The sequence below is a fragment of the Lingula anatina genome, chromosome 1, assembly GCF_051362555.1.
Source record: "Lingula anatina isolate TDL-2025a chromosome 1, LinAna3.0, whole genome shotgun sequence".
NCBI lineage: Eukaryota > Metazoa > Brachiopoda > Lingulata > Lingulida > Lingulidae > Lingula > Lingula anatina.
The window spans coordinates 17530524-17543604 of NC_141767.1; the positions used below are offsets into that span (position 1 = coordinate 17530524).

General features: G+C 35.6%; 1 protein-coding gene across 17 annotated transcripts in view; it reads left to right on the forward strand.

Moving 5' to 3' along the window:
• The window catches only part of LOC106178188 (synaptotagmin-7), a 71085-nt gene that overhangs the window by 14891 nt on the left and 43113 nt on the right, over positions 1-13081 (forward strand). For 9 of the 17 annotated variants that reach the window (XM_087002033.1, XM_087002032.1, XM_087002044.1 and 6 more), the window contains one exon: positions 7485-7627. The exons of 3 other annotated variants lie outside the window; for them this stretch is intronic. The gene's annotated coding sequence lies outside the window, so the exon portion shown is untranslated. Of the gene's footprint in view, positions 1-1830; positions 2407-4950; positions 5125-7484; positions 7628-13081 lie in introns of those variants that run through there. 5 more of the 17 variants (XM_087002035.1, XM_087002040.1, XM_087002042.1 and 2 more) reach the window with 3 other exon arrangements.

A 13081-nucleotide genomic window follows, 5' to 3' on the forward strand; every position in this document is an offset into this window, starting at 1 on the left:
TAAAAAAATCATTGAAAAGATGATGCGATTTTGGGCTTTTTACAATATTGAGGAAAATAAACTTTCAGTTGTGTTCAGTTTTTGCCTTTTTTCCTTTTTTAGGAAGGAGATTGGGCTGAATATGTCTGATATAAGCTTCTGATAAGAAAATGAGGTGGGGTTTTAAAACCTCCCCTTAACTGATCTAGCATTGGTCAACATTCATAGTTAGCCTTATTATTTTATATTTCCCATGGGAAAGTTTTTGAAAAATAAAAATATAGACTTGATAAGACACAAAATTTGTTGAAATTTATAGCATATTTTTATCTTTGTAATCCATCTGTTGTCTGTTTCTATGTCTCAGCACCTCAATATATCTTCTTATTAAATGTATCGGGGAGAGCAAGCCAGAAATAATTTACAGTAAGACGAAGCCCATAAAACCACAAATTCCCCAAATCACTTCTACAAATCTTTTGCCAAAAGAAGAAATAATGACTTTTATGTATCATTTTTAGAAGAAGAAGAAAAAAAAAAAAAAACACTTGGCACACTGCCAGTGCAACAGTTACTTGTGCCACTAGCCTAGACAAGAATTCATGAAAAGCTAAGTTGGAAATCTTTTAAGATATGTAGTTTTGGCTCTCAGCTTAAATTGATATTGCTAGTAACTGGATTTTCAGCTTGTACTGGTAGGCCATTGGCTTGTCCACTACTGAGGTAGTGTGGTGTCTGTGGTCATCATCTGTGACCTTGTTGTCACCCATAAAGCTTGTCTTCTTCAGCTTGCTGGTGTCCTTATTTCCTGTGTTAGCTTTCTCATGGGATCCCTAATGAAGTTTTCCATAATTACTATATAAAAAAGATCCATTCTCAGAAATTCAGGCTGGCAGCCAAAGCACACACTTTTTAACCTACGCAGGATTTCTTTTCCAAAATGTTTAGTGAAAAAAAGTTGATCTTTTTTATGTGTTTTAGTTATTGGTATATAAATATAAAAAGAAACATTTTGGAAATACAGTGAATACAGGTGTTGAATATATGATATGGTTTCAATATTCCCATTATTTATTAACAGTTATTATTTCCTCCTATAGCATTCATTCAGTGTGGGGCAATTTATCCTATAGATATATTTTGTGTACAAATGCTGAGTTTTTATCCACCTGTCTTCCCGGAAATCGAGCTGTTAGTGATTGGCAAGGGTAATTACTGCTTTCTATATCAAACTGAAACATTCAAAGCTGCCTTCCTGCAGAGTGGTATTGCCCTCTCCCTTTGGAATAACATGATTGGGTTAGCTTGTATAATATAAGCCCCAAAGGCTCAAATAACTCCCAGACATGTTTTGTATTTCCCCCCGATTTTTGCCTTTACACATTTGGTGCAGTTGCTATTGTATTAAAATGACTGTGGGCTTTGTTTTATTAATTATGAAATTGAACATTAACTGTTTTCTTTTCTGAGGTTCTTTTATGTAATGGATTGCAAATAGTTGTTCTGAGACAACTTTGTAATTTAATGACACTGTTCATTGCTGTTGTTTTAATGTTCAATAAATTTGCACGTTCATTAACTTCATTACATTTAAGCGTAAGGTAACAACAGTCCATTAGGATATTAGCACATTTGAAGATAGATGAAGGCAAAAATACCCCCCAAAAAATGCATATTTTAACTCTTAAGTAGTACTGATTATTTCCATATCTCAACAGACTCCATTTGGTGATTAATTATTAAAATTCTATTCGTTAGTGATGTTATAAGCAGCGTTGTTTTTAACACGGTGCTGGTTGTGACTTTCATAGTTTATGAACTGTCTGATAGGACACTGTCTGGAACAGACTTTTTATCCATGTCCTTTATTTACAATTCATATAGTAACATTTTAGATAATATGTGTAATTTACAAGTGTTGGCAAGTCAAGATGTTCTTGAAACTGTCCTACTGCCTAGATTACTTACGATCTGAAGAGTGCCTGACTCAATAAAAAAAAAAAAAACCAGCTAGTGGAGACAGCAATTTTGACCCTTACTCTATGGCATTCATGAAAAGCACTATCCTTTGAATAACCTTATAAAGAAAATAATGTTTATTCCTTTAAATAACACTGTCACCTGCAACCAAATTCAACAGGTGAAAAAGATCAACAAGCTAACACCATTAATAGTTTAATATGGGACATGAAGATGATTTATAGATGTCATTGTAGTCTTATTATCAAGCAGTCCAGCACAAGATGACAGAATGAGTGGAAGTTGACACAGCTTTGATGTGTATCAAGTGTTGACACCTGGATTACGACTGCAGGGAGAGCTGATATTCAGCACACTGTCAATATTGTCCCTCCTACCTCCACTAGTGTCTCTGTCCTTTCACTTTTCTCACAGCGAGACCTGGGTGTTAAAGGGACCTAAAGATAGGTAGGTAGGTTTGTGGGTAGAATGCTTGAGAAATATAGTCGGTTATCAAGATTTGTTTGTGTGTTTTGGTGGGTCACATCCTTATAGAACTGACCAAGCGGAGGCGTTTGCTGTCAAGATACAAATATGTGAGTTATAGAATGTGATAACAGATCTAGAATACACTAAATAAGCTTTTGTGCACTTGGTGAAATGCAGTTGTATGCCCTCATAATATTATACTGAGTTCATTTCTGGTTGAACATGCAATGTGTTGTACAGAAATAGGTTATTAGTTCATTTTGTAGGATTAAATGAGGGCATGATTAGAGCTGTGTACACTAATAAGACTGCTCACAGTATACATTTAGACCTTTGAAAACACCAACTTTGGTAGGCTCACAGGTGGGGTGGGGGGTGTAAAGAATTTCCTTTTATGCCAGGAAAGGTCTACTCTGCATAAAAATTAGATCTAGGTTCTAAATTTTTTCTCAGATTGAGTCTTGCAACCAAACTGGCAAAAAGGTTCACTTTTTCGGAGACAGATATATCACACCCCCTTTTTGAAATTGCTTGCCACAAGCTTGTTGGATTTTTTGCTTACATTAATACTTCTGATTTGTTTGCCTTGCTACTTTCAGCAGAGTAGTTGCATGGCCCACTACGTTTATTGGCATGTCAAATTACGATGTACTTAAATTATAGGTAATATTCAAGACCTTTGTTAGCAGTGATTTCTCAAATTTTCAATTAAAATGAAAGAGCATTATTCTTTTGTGTCTCCTGTCTTTTGCTAACTTGATCATAATGTCACAGGATATGTAATATTATCATTATCTGTGACAGCTTATACTTAAATTAACCTGTCCTGAGTATCTGTATGTACCATATACCTGTACTTTTAATCCTATATCTGTCTTTTAAACTTGAAATCTGAAATGACTGTAAGACTTGAAGCATATTTTCTTTTGTCATGTATAATAATTGGGTGAAACCCAACAAAGCTATAAATAACTCTAGGTGAATATACACACTTAATGCTTGAGTTACATTCACTGTATTAACTGGCTTCTTGCCTAAAGTGACTTCTATTTTGCCTAATTTACCCTATATATTGTTAATGTTTTTTTTTTTTTAATTTAAAAAAAAAATTTATTTTTAGAAAATATCAGGGTAATAGAATACTTGCTTGGCCATGCATTATTAATGAATAATGTTTTGTTTATGTACTGTTCATGGTTCTTTTATAACGGTGAATGCGTGGGTGAATATGTATAGTGAGTACGACTATGCAGGCTGACACTGCTCTAGGTCCATACAGTTGCATGTGTGCACAGGTTTCTGATGGACAAATATTAGGTGGGTTGCATATATATCTTGTTTTCACTGGAAAATGAAAAAGAATTCTTGAACAGTTTACTATCTTTTTTCAGCGAGATGTGTATTTAGAGATCTGTCCATAATACTTAAGTATTTGTATTGTTTTAATGTTTACTTTGTGGTTACAGGAAGGGATTAGGTTTGGTTCAGTTGGAATGAGGTATTCTTAATGTGGCAGATATTGCAGGTTTATTGTTCAACACTATGAATCATAGATCCCATTCCCAGAGATTAGATCAATCCAACTAGATCAACCTAACTCCCTGGGGGTTCACGCTACATAGCTGTCAGCCGAGCTGGCACAAAAGTTAATTACTCCCTTACAGCTTGTAGTAGGCGGGACGGACATTTAAGCCGGAATATCAGTAATCTAGTGAGACTCCCCACGGGGATAGATCGATCTAAAATCTATGGGAATGGGCCCACAGTCTCCATTTAAGCCTCCAGTCCCTCCTCGAACCCAATCACTTAGATTGTCTCAGTTGTTATGGGGTGATATTAGCTGACTGAAAAATTTGTGGAAAAAAAAAAGGTTCTAATCATCCACAAGAGCAAAATGTTTCTGTAAGACAGAGTGAGTTAACCAATATTCTTTCAAGTTTTTCTTCACACTGTAAAGTGACTGCATATGGTATATCCAGGCTCAGAAGGAAGAGGGCTGTACAAAAGAACATGCCTTTAATATATTGGAAAGTATCTATCCTCAGGTGTGAAAAGGTCCACTTAAAAAAAAAAAAAAAAGGAAGAAAAGAATAAGCAAATGAAAGTGCTGGCTACATGCCCGGTATGAGCTGGTGTTTTATCTCTACTCAGTGAATCAGTGAATGTCCTTTTTCCATGTACTTTGTGTAAAAAAATTCATTTATTTAGATTGGCGGGTTGGGAAGGGGATGAACCACATGCATTTCGGGTTCTTCTCTTTTGGTAATTTAATTGTTATAGCAAATGTTGCAGTACATTATATTGCTGGGGTAGCGCTAACACTCGCCAATTTAGCCAAATGCTAAAACTGACTTAAATTGGCTCTAGAAAAAGGGCTTGATTTGACATGTTTTAGCCAAATTATAACCATTTTGGTAACAAATTGACAAAAATGTGGTGATTTGGCTAAGCGAAAAAAATTGCTAGCGCTATCCCAGTATTGCATCTCCTGCATGTTTTTTTTTTATTTTCATAATTTCACAGTCTGTGCATTGAAAGTATCTGCACCAAGTACATGTACCTGAGGTTAGGAAGTGCATGGACACCAGTGGACAACAACAGCTGCCTAGATGCTTATTTGACATTGTCATCAGTGCCTTAGACCATTTTTAGTGCAATCACTACAGAAACTGGCTCATAAATATATACCATCTGCGTGTAAGTACTTGCAGAGAGCAAGTAGCCAGATTTTAGAAGCAGTAATCGGTTATTATCTTGTCTCTCCACCAATATTCAGGCACCAATTATTGTGTGGTGAATGCACCATGCTGCTTGTTCTGGTTTACCTAATGGGCACCTAATGTCCTTCATTAGACCAATTCTTCAGCACTAATGTAGCTGCATTTTACTGAAAATGCTGGCAGCAGCCTTCAGAGTTAGGTTCTGTTCAGCAAAGCTGTTTGCAACCACATTAAGAGCGAGTTTTTTGCTCAGCATCTTGTGAAATTAATTAACTTCACTCATCTTTTCTTCAAGATATCACTGCCTCCCAAACATTACATAAATATTAAAAGATAAAATTCCAAAATGATAGCTTTGGTCAATAAAAAAGTGCTAATATAAGCGGACCACCTCCCCTGAAAAAAAAAAAAAGAAAAGGAAACATGTTCTCCAACGCCATTCTCCAGTGGGGACAGTGAGTGATAGATTCTTGGTAGCATTGATCATGACTACTGTGAAATGGAATCACTAATAGCTGGAATGCACTGAAATTATCATCTTTATTATTTCCTGATACAGAAATACCATTGGAAGGCTTTGCAACTCCAATAACCACAGTAATATTGTCAGCCGTTTTACTGGAGAATGATGCTTTGTGTAGTGAATTGAGTATTTTTTTCGGGGGAAGGTGTGTGATATTTTAACTACTAGTGGTGAGAGTATGACAAGATAATTGTTGTCTTCGATAATTTTGTTTCTCATGAAAAGTTGCATGAGAAGAAGCAGAGTTATAGAAAAAACAGTTTCATAGATCTTATATTTTCAGTGGCAGTGCAGGACGTGTGCTTTTGGGCAGTGTTTTCACAGTGTTTAATGCTGTTCAAGCTTGATACAATAAATATTGTAAAGTTCGAGTAAAGGTTACTGTACATTTCCTGAAATGATTTCCTGAACATGTCCTTGTATGCATGAATGGTATACAGTATGCAGATATACTGCACAAAGTGGAAAAGTGTTCTCATCATGTACCTTGATGTTCATGTATAATTGAATGCCTAATTTTAGCTGTGTTCTGGTTCTGGTATCAGGAATGTACTAGTAGCATTATCGAGGGGATTAGTGACTTTTCAGTGAGTATGTTTTGTGGCTGTGCCTAGCATCTGCCAATACCATATTAGGTTGCAGACTTTAATTAAAATGAAAACTGTTGAGATTAAGCCTGCAGAAATCTAGTTCTTAAAGATACTGAAAATGTCAACTTCACTTTGTATTGCAGGTGACCTCAGACACTTGTTTGGAATCAAATTGTATAACAGTCGGATACTTCAACTACAAATACATAGGTTTATAGCACCGATATGACATGTTCTTTAAAGTGAATATATAAACAATTAAACATTTTAAAGATTTCAGTATCTCTAAGAACTAGATTTTTTAAGGTTTTATGTCAGTCAGTATTTTTCATCTTTATTAAACACATGCATTTATCAGCACTGAATAGATGGGCCAAGTGATAGACAGCATGGTTTTATGGTGCAGTTGAGGTGATTGTTCCAAAGACCATTGTATAATAAAATGGTACTTGCTGTCTGTTGCTTAAATATTGAAGTCGGCAGCAAGAATTAAGTTGAATTAAGGATAAAAAAATGAACCATTGACTGAAATGTCTACAGATTGGAGTCCTGTCACATTGTGAATCCCTCTGGTGAACAGACTGATTGCAATGTGGTTGTATGGACAACGCATATCACTGTCCTATCCAATGAGAATAAGCTAGCTGTCCATGGCAGCCTGTGTATCTGCCCTTTACAACAGCAAACATAAGCTGAAAGGAACCCTGATCTTTATACAGCAAAATGCATTTAGAAAAAAAAAGTCAAAAGCCAGCATATAATGAAGGATGTTGTCACATTTCCACTGAGTCACATTTCACTCAGGAAGAAGAAACAGCATTGTAAATTGTTAATTATTTTCCATATTGTTAGGAAAACTGTGGGATTTATGCCAAAACTCCTTGTTTGATGAGTGATAATTATATCATCTGTTACTTTGGTTTGTATATAGTTCAGAAGTGGGAATTGTCAAAATGTCTCTTGGGCTATTTCAAATGCACACCTTTAAATTCTTTTTCTTTTGTTGATTGATTAATATATGATTCAAAAGTGAACTCAATCATTTTTTTCTCAGCCTATTTTAGATGCAAGTTATTTTTCCCACTTCAGTCTGTTGATTGGTAATTATGCCACTTGTTTTACCCGGAATAATCTGTCATGTATGATCCAATGAATATTTGAGTAATATATTGTTTCTTTCCTTGTTGAAAGTTTTGGGTCACCCACTGTTATCATGTTTTCCAGATCATTGCAGCTATAATGGATGCAGAGCTCACCACCATGCACATGCCGGGTTGACTTATGATTGGAATCCAGTTTTATATATATCTGAGTGTCAGCTGCTGTTCAAAGAAAATTAAAGTTGACCACATTGGACATAGTTGAAGGTAGAGTTCTTCTCCATGAATTCACTCCACTTGTTCCAAATTTCTCTGAATGTGAAAGCTATATTAATTTTCTGTCAGTACAAATTTTTTTAGAATTGTACATTTTGCATTCAGAATAAAAAAAGCACATATATCCACAGAAGGATTTTAATGGACCTTTCTGTTTTAAAATTTTATAAATAGATTAAAATAAAAAGAATATCATATGTTTATATGAATTTTAAGGCATTAATCTGGTTGACTGAACAAATCCGTTTTGCTTGGATGTGCCATTTGTTGCTTACTGAACCACACTCTATTATTTTGTAATGGCTGCGATTATAATGAATAATTTGTTTCTAGGAGTGTTTCAGCGATCTTCAAAATGAATAATGCATGATTAATTTCCATATTTTTAGTCATTTAAAGTTTGTAGAATGTTAAGATTTGTACATCTTGTCCATTAGTGGTTGAATTCTTGTTGATGAGAGGAATTTGTTTTAACCCTGAATATTTTATTTTATGGAATTGTTTAAAAATAATTTTCATCTTTTGCTTGAATACTCAGAGGATGATGACTACCAGAATTAATTTCTCTTTTGTGAAATTTTTACCTAGAAGACCCTAGGCCTTATAAACAAAATTGTTGTTTTTGATTTTGAGTCAGGCTTGTATGATTGCAAACAGAGAATTAACGACTTAAATTGCGATTTTATGGTGTGTTTGTAAAAGTCCTTGCTGGGAGTACTACAATATAGATTGCAAACTGCAAGACCCCTCATCTTCCTGTTCGGCACGCTCTATTTGTGCCGGAGATTGTCAAGACTGCATCGGGCCCAAATTAAAAAACAGTAGGAAAAGTAGCATATACACTGATGCTCATAAATTAAGCAACACTCCATGTTTTCAAAAGATTTTCTATCGTGATCATTATTGTACCACCAGCGTTAGCGCTGGCGGTACACATGGTTTCGGTCTCGTCCGGATCGTTCCGCCGGCTCCGCCGGCTCCGCCGGACGGCTACCGTTACCGCTTCTCCTCCTAGACGGTAAGGCCCCCCATACCCATCTCATGGATTTAGGTCACCTATAATCTCAACTCGTTCCACGTAAAATTTGGGCTTTGTCGGTATTGGGGTCTGGGTGTGGCACTCATTGCAATGCACCCTTGTCCAAAAATGGCAAAATTAAATGCTAATTATCTACCCTACGGAAGGAGTTACGGGAAAAATTTCTACAGACGGCTTTCCAAAAGTCATATGTGTAGATTTCAAATATACCCTCTGATTTGACCTTTGACCTTTACTTCAAGGTCAAATGGGCCAAAATTTTAAAAAAAATGAAATTTTTTACGAAAAAAAAATTTTTTGCCCTGTTATTCAGACACCACACAGACTTAACCAATAATATTATTGGAAAGTGTTACCCTTCAGGTCATCTTTCATCTCCGTGAATTTGGGGTCAATCGGTGCATTTTCACAGGAGTAGCGGCCATAAGATACCGAAACTGAAAACTGTCTCTAATTCGGGAACCGTTAATGCTAGAGACCCATTCTTTTTTGCATTTTGTAGAGCATGTAAAGCCCAACACTGGAGGTGGTCTCGGTTTTTTTGTATTCCATACGGTTTTCGAGTTACGCTGTATCAAAAAGTACATATTGGTGGTGAAAGGAAAATGTACGGAAGCCCACTGGTGCCATATGTAGAAAAAAAAATTATCTCGAAATTTCGAGATACTATTTTGAAATTTGAACAAAAAAATTTACCACCAGCGTTAGCGCTGGCGGTACACATGGTTTCGGTCCCGTCCGGTCCGTTCGCCGGCTCCGCCGCCATGTTACCGTTACCGCTTCTCCTCCTAGACGGTAAGGGCCCCCGTACCCATCTCATGGATTTAGGTCACCTATAATCTCAACTCGTTCCACGTAAAATTTGGGCTTTGTCGGTATTGGGGTCTGGGTGTGGCACTCATTGCAATGCACCCTTGTCTAAAAATGGCAAAATTAAATGCTAATTATCTACCCTACGGAAGGAGTTACGGGAAAAATTTCTATAGACGGCTTTCCAAAAGTCATATGTGTAGATTTCAAATATACCCTCGGATTTGACCTTTGACCTTTACTTCAAGGTCAAATGGGTCAAAATTTTCAAAAAAATGAAATTTTTTACGAAAAAAAAATTTTTTGCCCTGTTATTCAGACGCCACACAGACTTAACCAATAATATTATTGGAAAGTGTTACCCTTCAGGTCATCTTTCATCTCCGTGAATTTGGGGTCGATCGGTGCATTTTCACAGGAGTAGCGGCCATAAGATACCGAAACTGAAAACTGTCTCTAATTCGGGAACCGTTAATGCTAGAGACCCATTCTTTTTTGCATTTTGTAGAGCATGTAAAGCCCAACACTGGAGGTGGTCTCAGTTTTTTTGTATTCCATACGGTTTTCGAGTTACGCTGTATCAGAAAGTACATATTGGTGGGGAAAGGAAAATGTACGGAAGCCGACTGGTGCCATATGTAGAAAAAAAAATTATCTCGAAATTTCGAGATACTATTTTGAAATTTGAACAAAAAAAAAAATTATCTCGAAATTTCGAGATAGCATTTTGATATTTGAGCAAAAAAATTTATCTCGAAATTTCGAGATAGTATTTTGAAATTTGAACAAAAAAAATGCTATCTCGAAATTTCGAGATAATTTTTTTTTTCAACATATGGCACCAGTCGGCTTCCGTAAAAATGTGCAGTACGGTAATGGATAATAAATTTTGAACTCCGGAAAAATAAAACATAATGCTTGGCAAAGCAGACAACTTGTGGTCAAAAATGACATTATTTTATCAAATTTAAACTTCTGCAACTTCAGAGAACCTCCCATTTCAAGAACTTTGACCAAAATGACCTTTTCTTTATTTTAATTAATTTTTTCTGTAGGAAATTTATGGCACATTATGGTAACTCCAAAATTATAACATTTAGTCACTTATATCTCCAAAACTGGCAGAGATAGGTCCATAGTTACTATTGAAGTTGAATAGGAAGTCATATACTGGCAATCTTACTGTGACCTTGACATTGACCTTTGACCTACTTTTCACCTTGAACTGAACTTTGCAAAATTTGCTTCCCTTTTATCTCCAAAACTGGCAGAGATAGGTCCATAGTTACTATTGAACTTGCATAGGAAGTCATATACTGGCAATTTTACTGTGACCTTGAAATTGACCTTTGACCTTCTTTTCACCATGAACTGAACTTTGCAAATTTTGCTTCCCTTTTATCTCCAAAACTGGCAGAGATAGGTCCATAGTTACTATTGAAGTTGAATAGGAAGTCATATACTGGCAATCTAAATGTGACCTTGAAATTGACCTTTGACCTACTTTTCACCATGAACTGAACTTTGCAAATTTTGCTTCCCTTTTATCTCCAAAACTGGCAGAGATAGGTCCATAGTTACTATTGAAGTTGAATAGGAAGTCATATACTGGCAATCTTACTGTGACCTTGAAATTGACCTTTGACCTACTTTTCACCATGAACTGAACTTTGCAAATTTTGCTTCCCTTTTATCTCCAAAACTGGCAGAGATAGGTCCATAGTTACTATTGAAGTTGGATAGGAAGTCATATACTGGCAATTTACTGTGACCTTGAAATTGACCTTTGACCTACCTTACAATGAACTTAACTTTGATTGCACCATTTTTAGTTATATATATTTTTTGCATATTTTGAAAATTCTTGTTGATTGCATTTTTACAGCTTGTCAAGCACAAGACTGGTGGCTGCACCCCTTATTTTGTGTATGTGGGGGTCTATACGAATGCGCTTGCTCCAGCTGGTGGTACAATATTCGGAGGCGGTATCGCCTCTCTGATCCTCTAGTTTTGGTTGTTAGTGGGATTACTAACATTTTATTATACTGTGCTTTCAAAGTTTTAAACCTCTGTTTGAAGTACCTGAAAGCATTTTCAACCACACCTTAATTGGGCATGGATAGCAATCAGTTTGGTGGATAACCTCTGCAGATAATATTATCAAAATTGATGTAGTTATTGACAAAAGTGTAAAATACAATCTGGTACCACAGATATTTGATAACATCAACACTGTAAGACCCCATTCCCAGAGATTAGATCGATCCAACTAGATCGACCTAACTCCCTGGGGGTTCACACTAAATAGCTGTCAGCTGAACTGGCACGAAAGTTAATTACCCCCTTACAGCTTGTAGTAGGCGGGACGGACATTTAAGCCGGATTATCTGACAGTAATCTAGTAAGACTCCCCACGGGGATAGATCGATCTAAAATCTATGGGAATGCGCCCTAAGATTTGGGTGTTTTTAAACAACTGTAGGCTGCTGTGTTAGGTGCACCCATCTACAAAGTCAATCAGGGTTAACAGTCAGGAAGGTGTGATGCTCTGATGGCATGTTATCATGCATGTTTTTATTTATTTATTTGTGTTGTGCATTTTAAATGGCTATGACCTAAATTATACAATATAATTATAATAACTGAATATACAATATGAGAATAATAATGTTTATGAAATAATAAAAATAATAATAGAAGTAGTAGTATACATGTACAAGTGACATGAATGTAACATTCAATTATACTTGATATGTTAGTATAACACAGTAGTTTTGTAGTTGTCCTGAAAATACAATCTTCTTCTAGAGTATGTTTCTCCCAGTGTTTATTGCTCTAACTTACTAATTGTACATTAGAGAATGATATGTATCCTCTTAGTAATTGGCATCAAGTTACATTAGTGTCAATGCCAGATATGGAAATTGATAGGCACTGATTGATGGATGCGTCTTAAGTAAGCTTATTGGATTTGGTTCATATTAGGTAATGTGATTCCTTCACAAGCTTTATCAGCTTTGTTCTTCCTTTGCTTATAAAGGAGTGTATGTCTTCATTTTTGAGGACAGGTATAAGTTCTCAATGAATTATTGGCTTTTTTAGTGCAGAGTTCAATAGATACATTATCTTGAGAACTTGGAGCTTGAGTTAAGTGCCAGATACATCACCAGTGTCTAGAATGAGGAGCGCAGAATTAATGAGATATTGTTGAAGGAGGTCTATACACCTGTACCATGCACAAAACTGTTGTCAATTAACATGAACTAATGATTAATAAGATTATATGTACTTTGTTTGTAGACTTTTAAAAATATCCCATATGTCTTTTTTTTTTTTTTTTTTTTTTAGAAAAAAAATTCTCATACTCACAAGTGCTTGTCCTATACATATGTGGACTTTTAATTGATGTTTTGTATATGTAACATATCTAACAAAAAAAAACTTCTAAAATAATCATGATTCATTTAGATCATTATCTTCCTGACAAAGGGTAACACTGACGTCACATAGTTTTATTTAGGAGTTTGATTGTTTTTTAGGGACTGAACTGAAAAAAGGTAAGTAACTTTACTGGACATTTAGAGATAAAAACATTA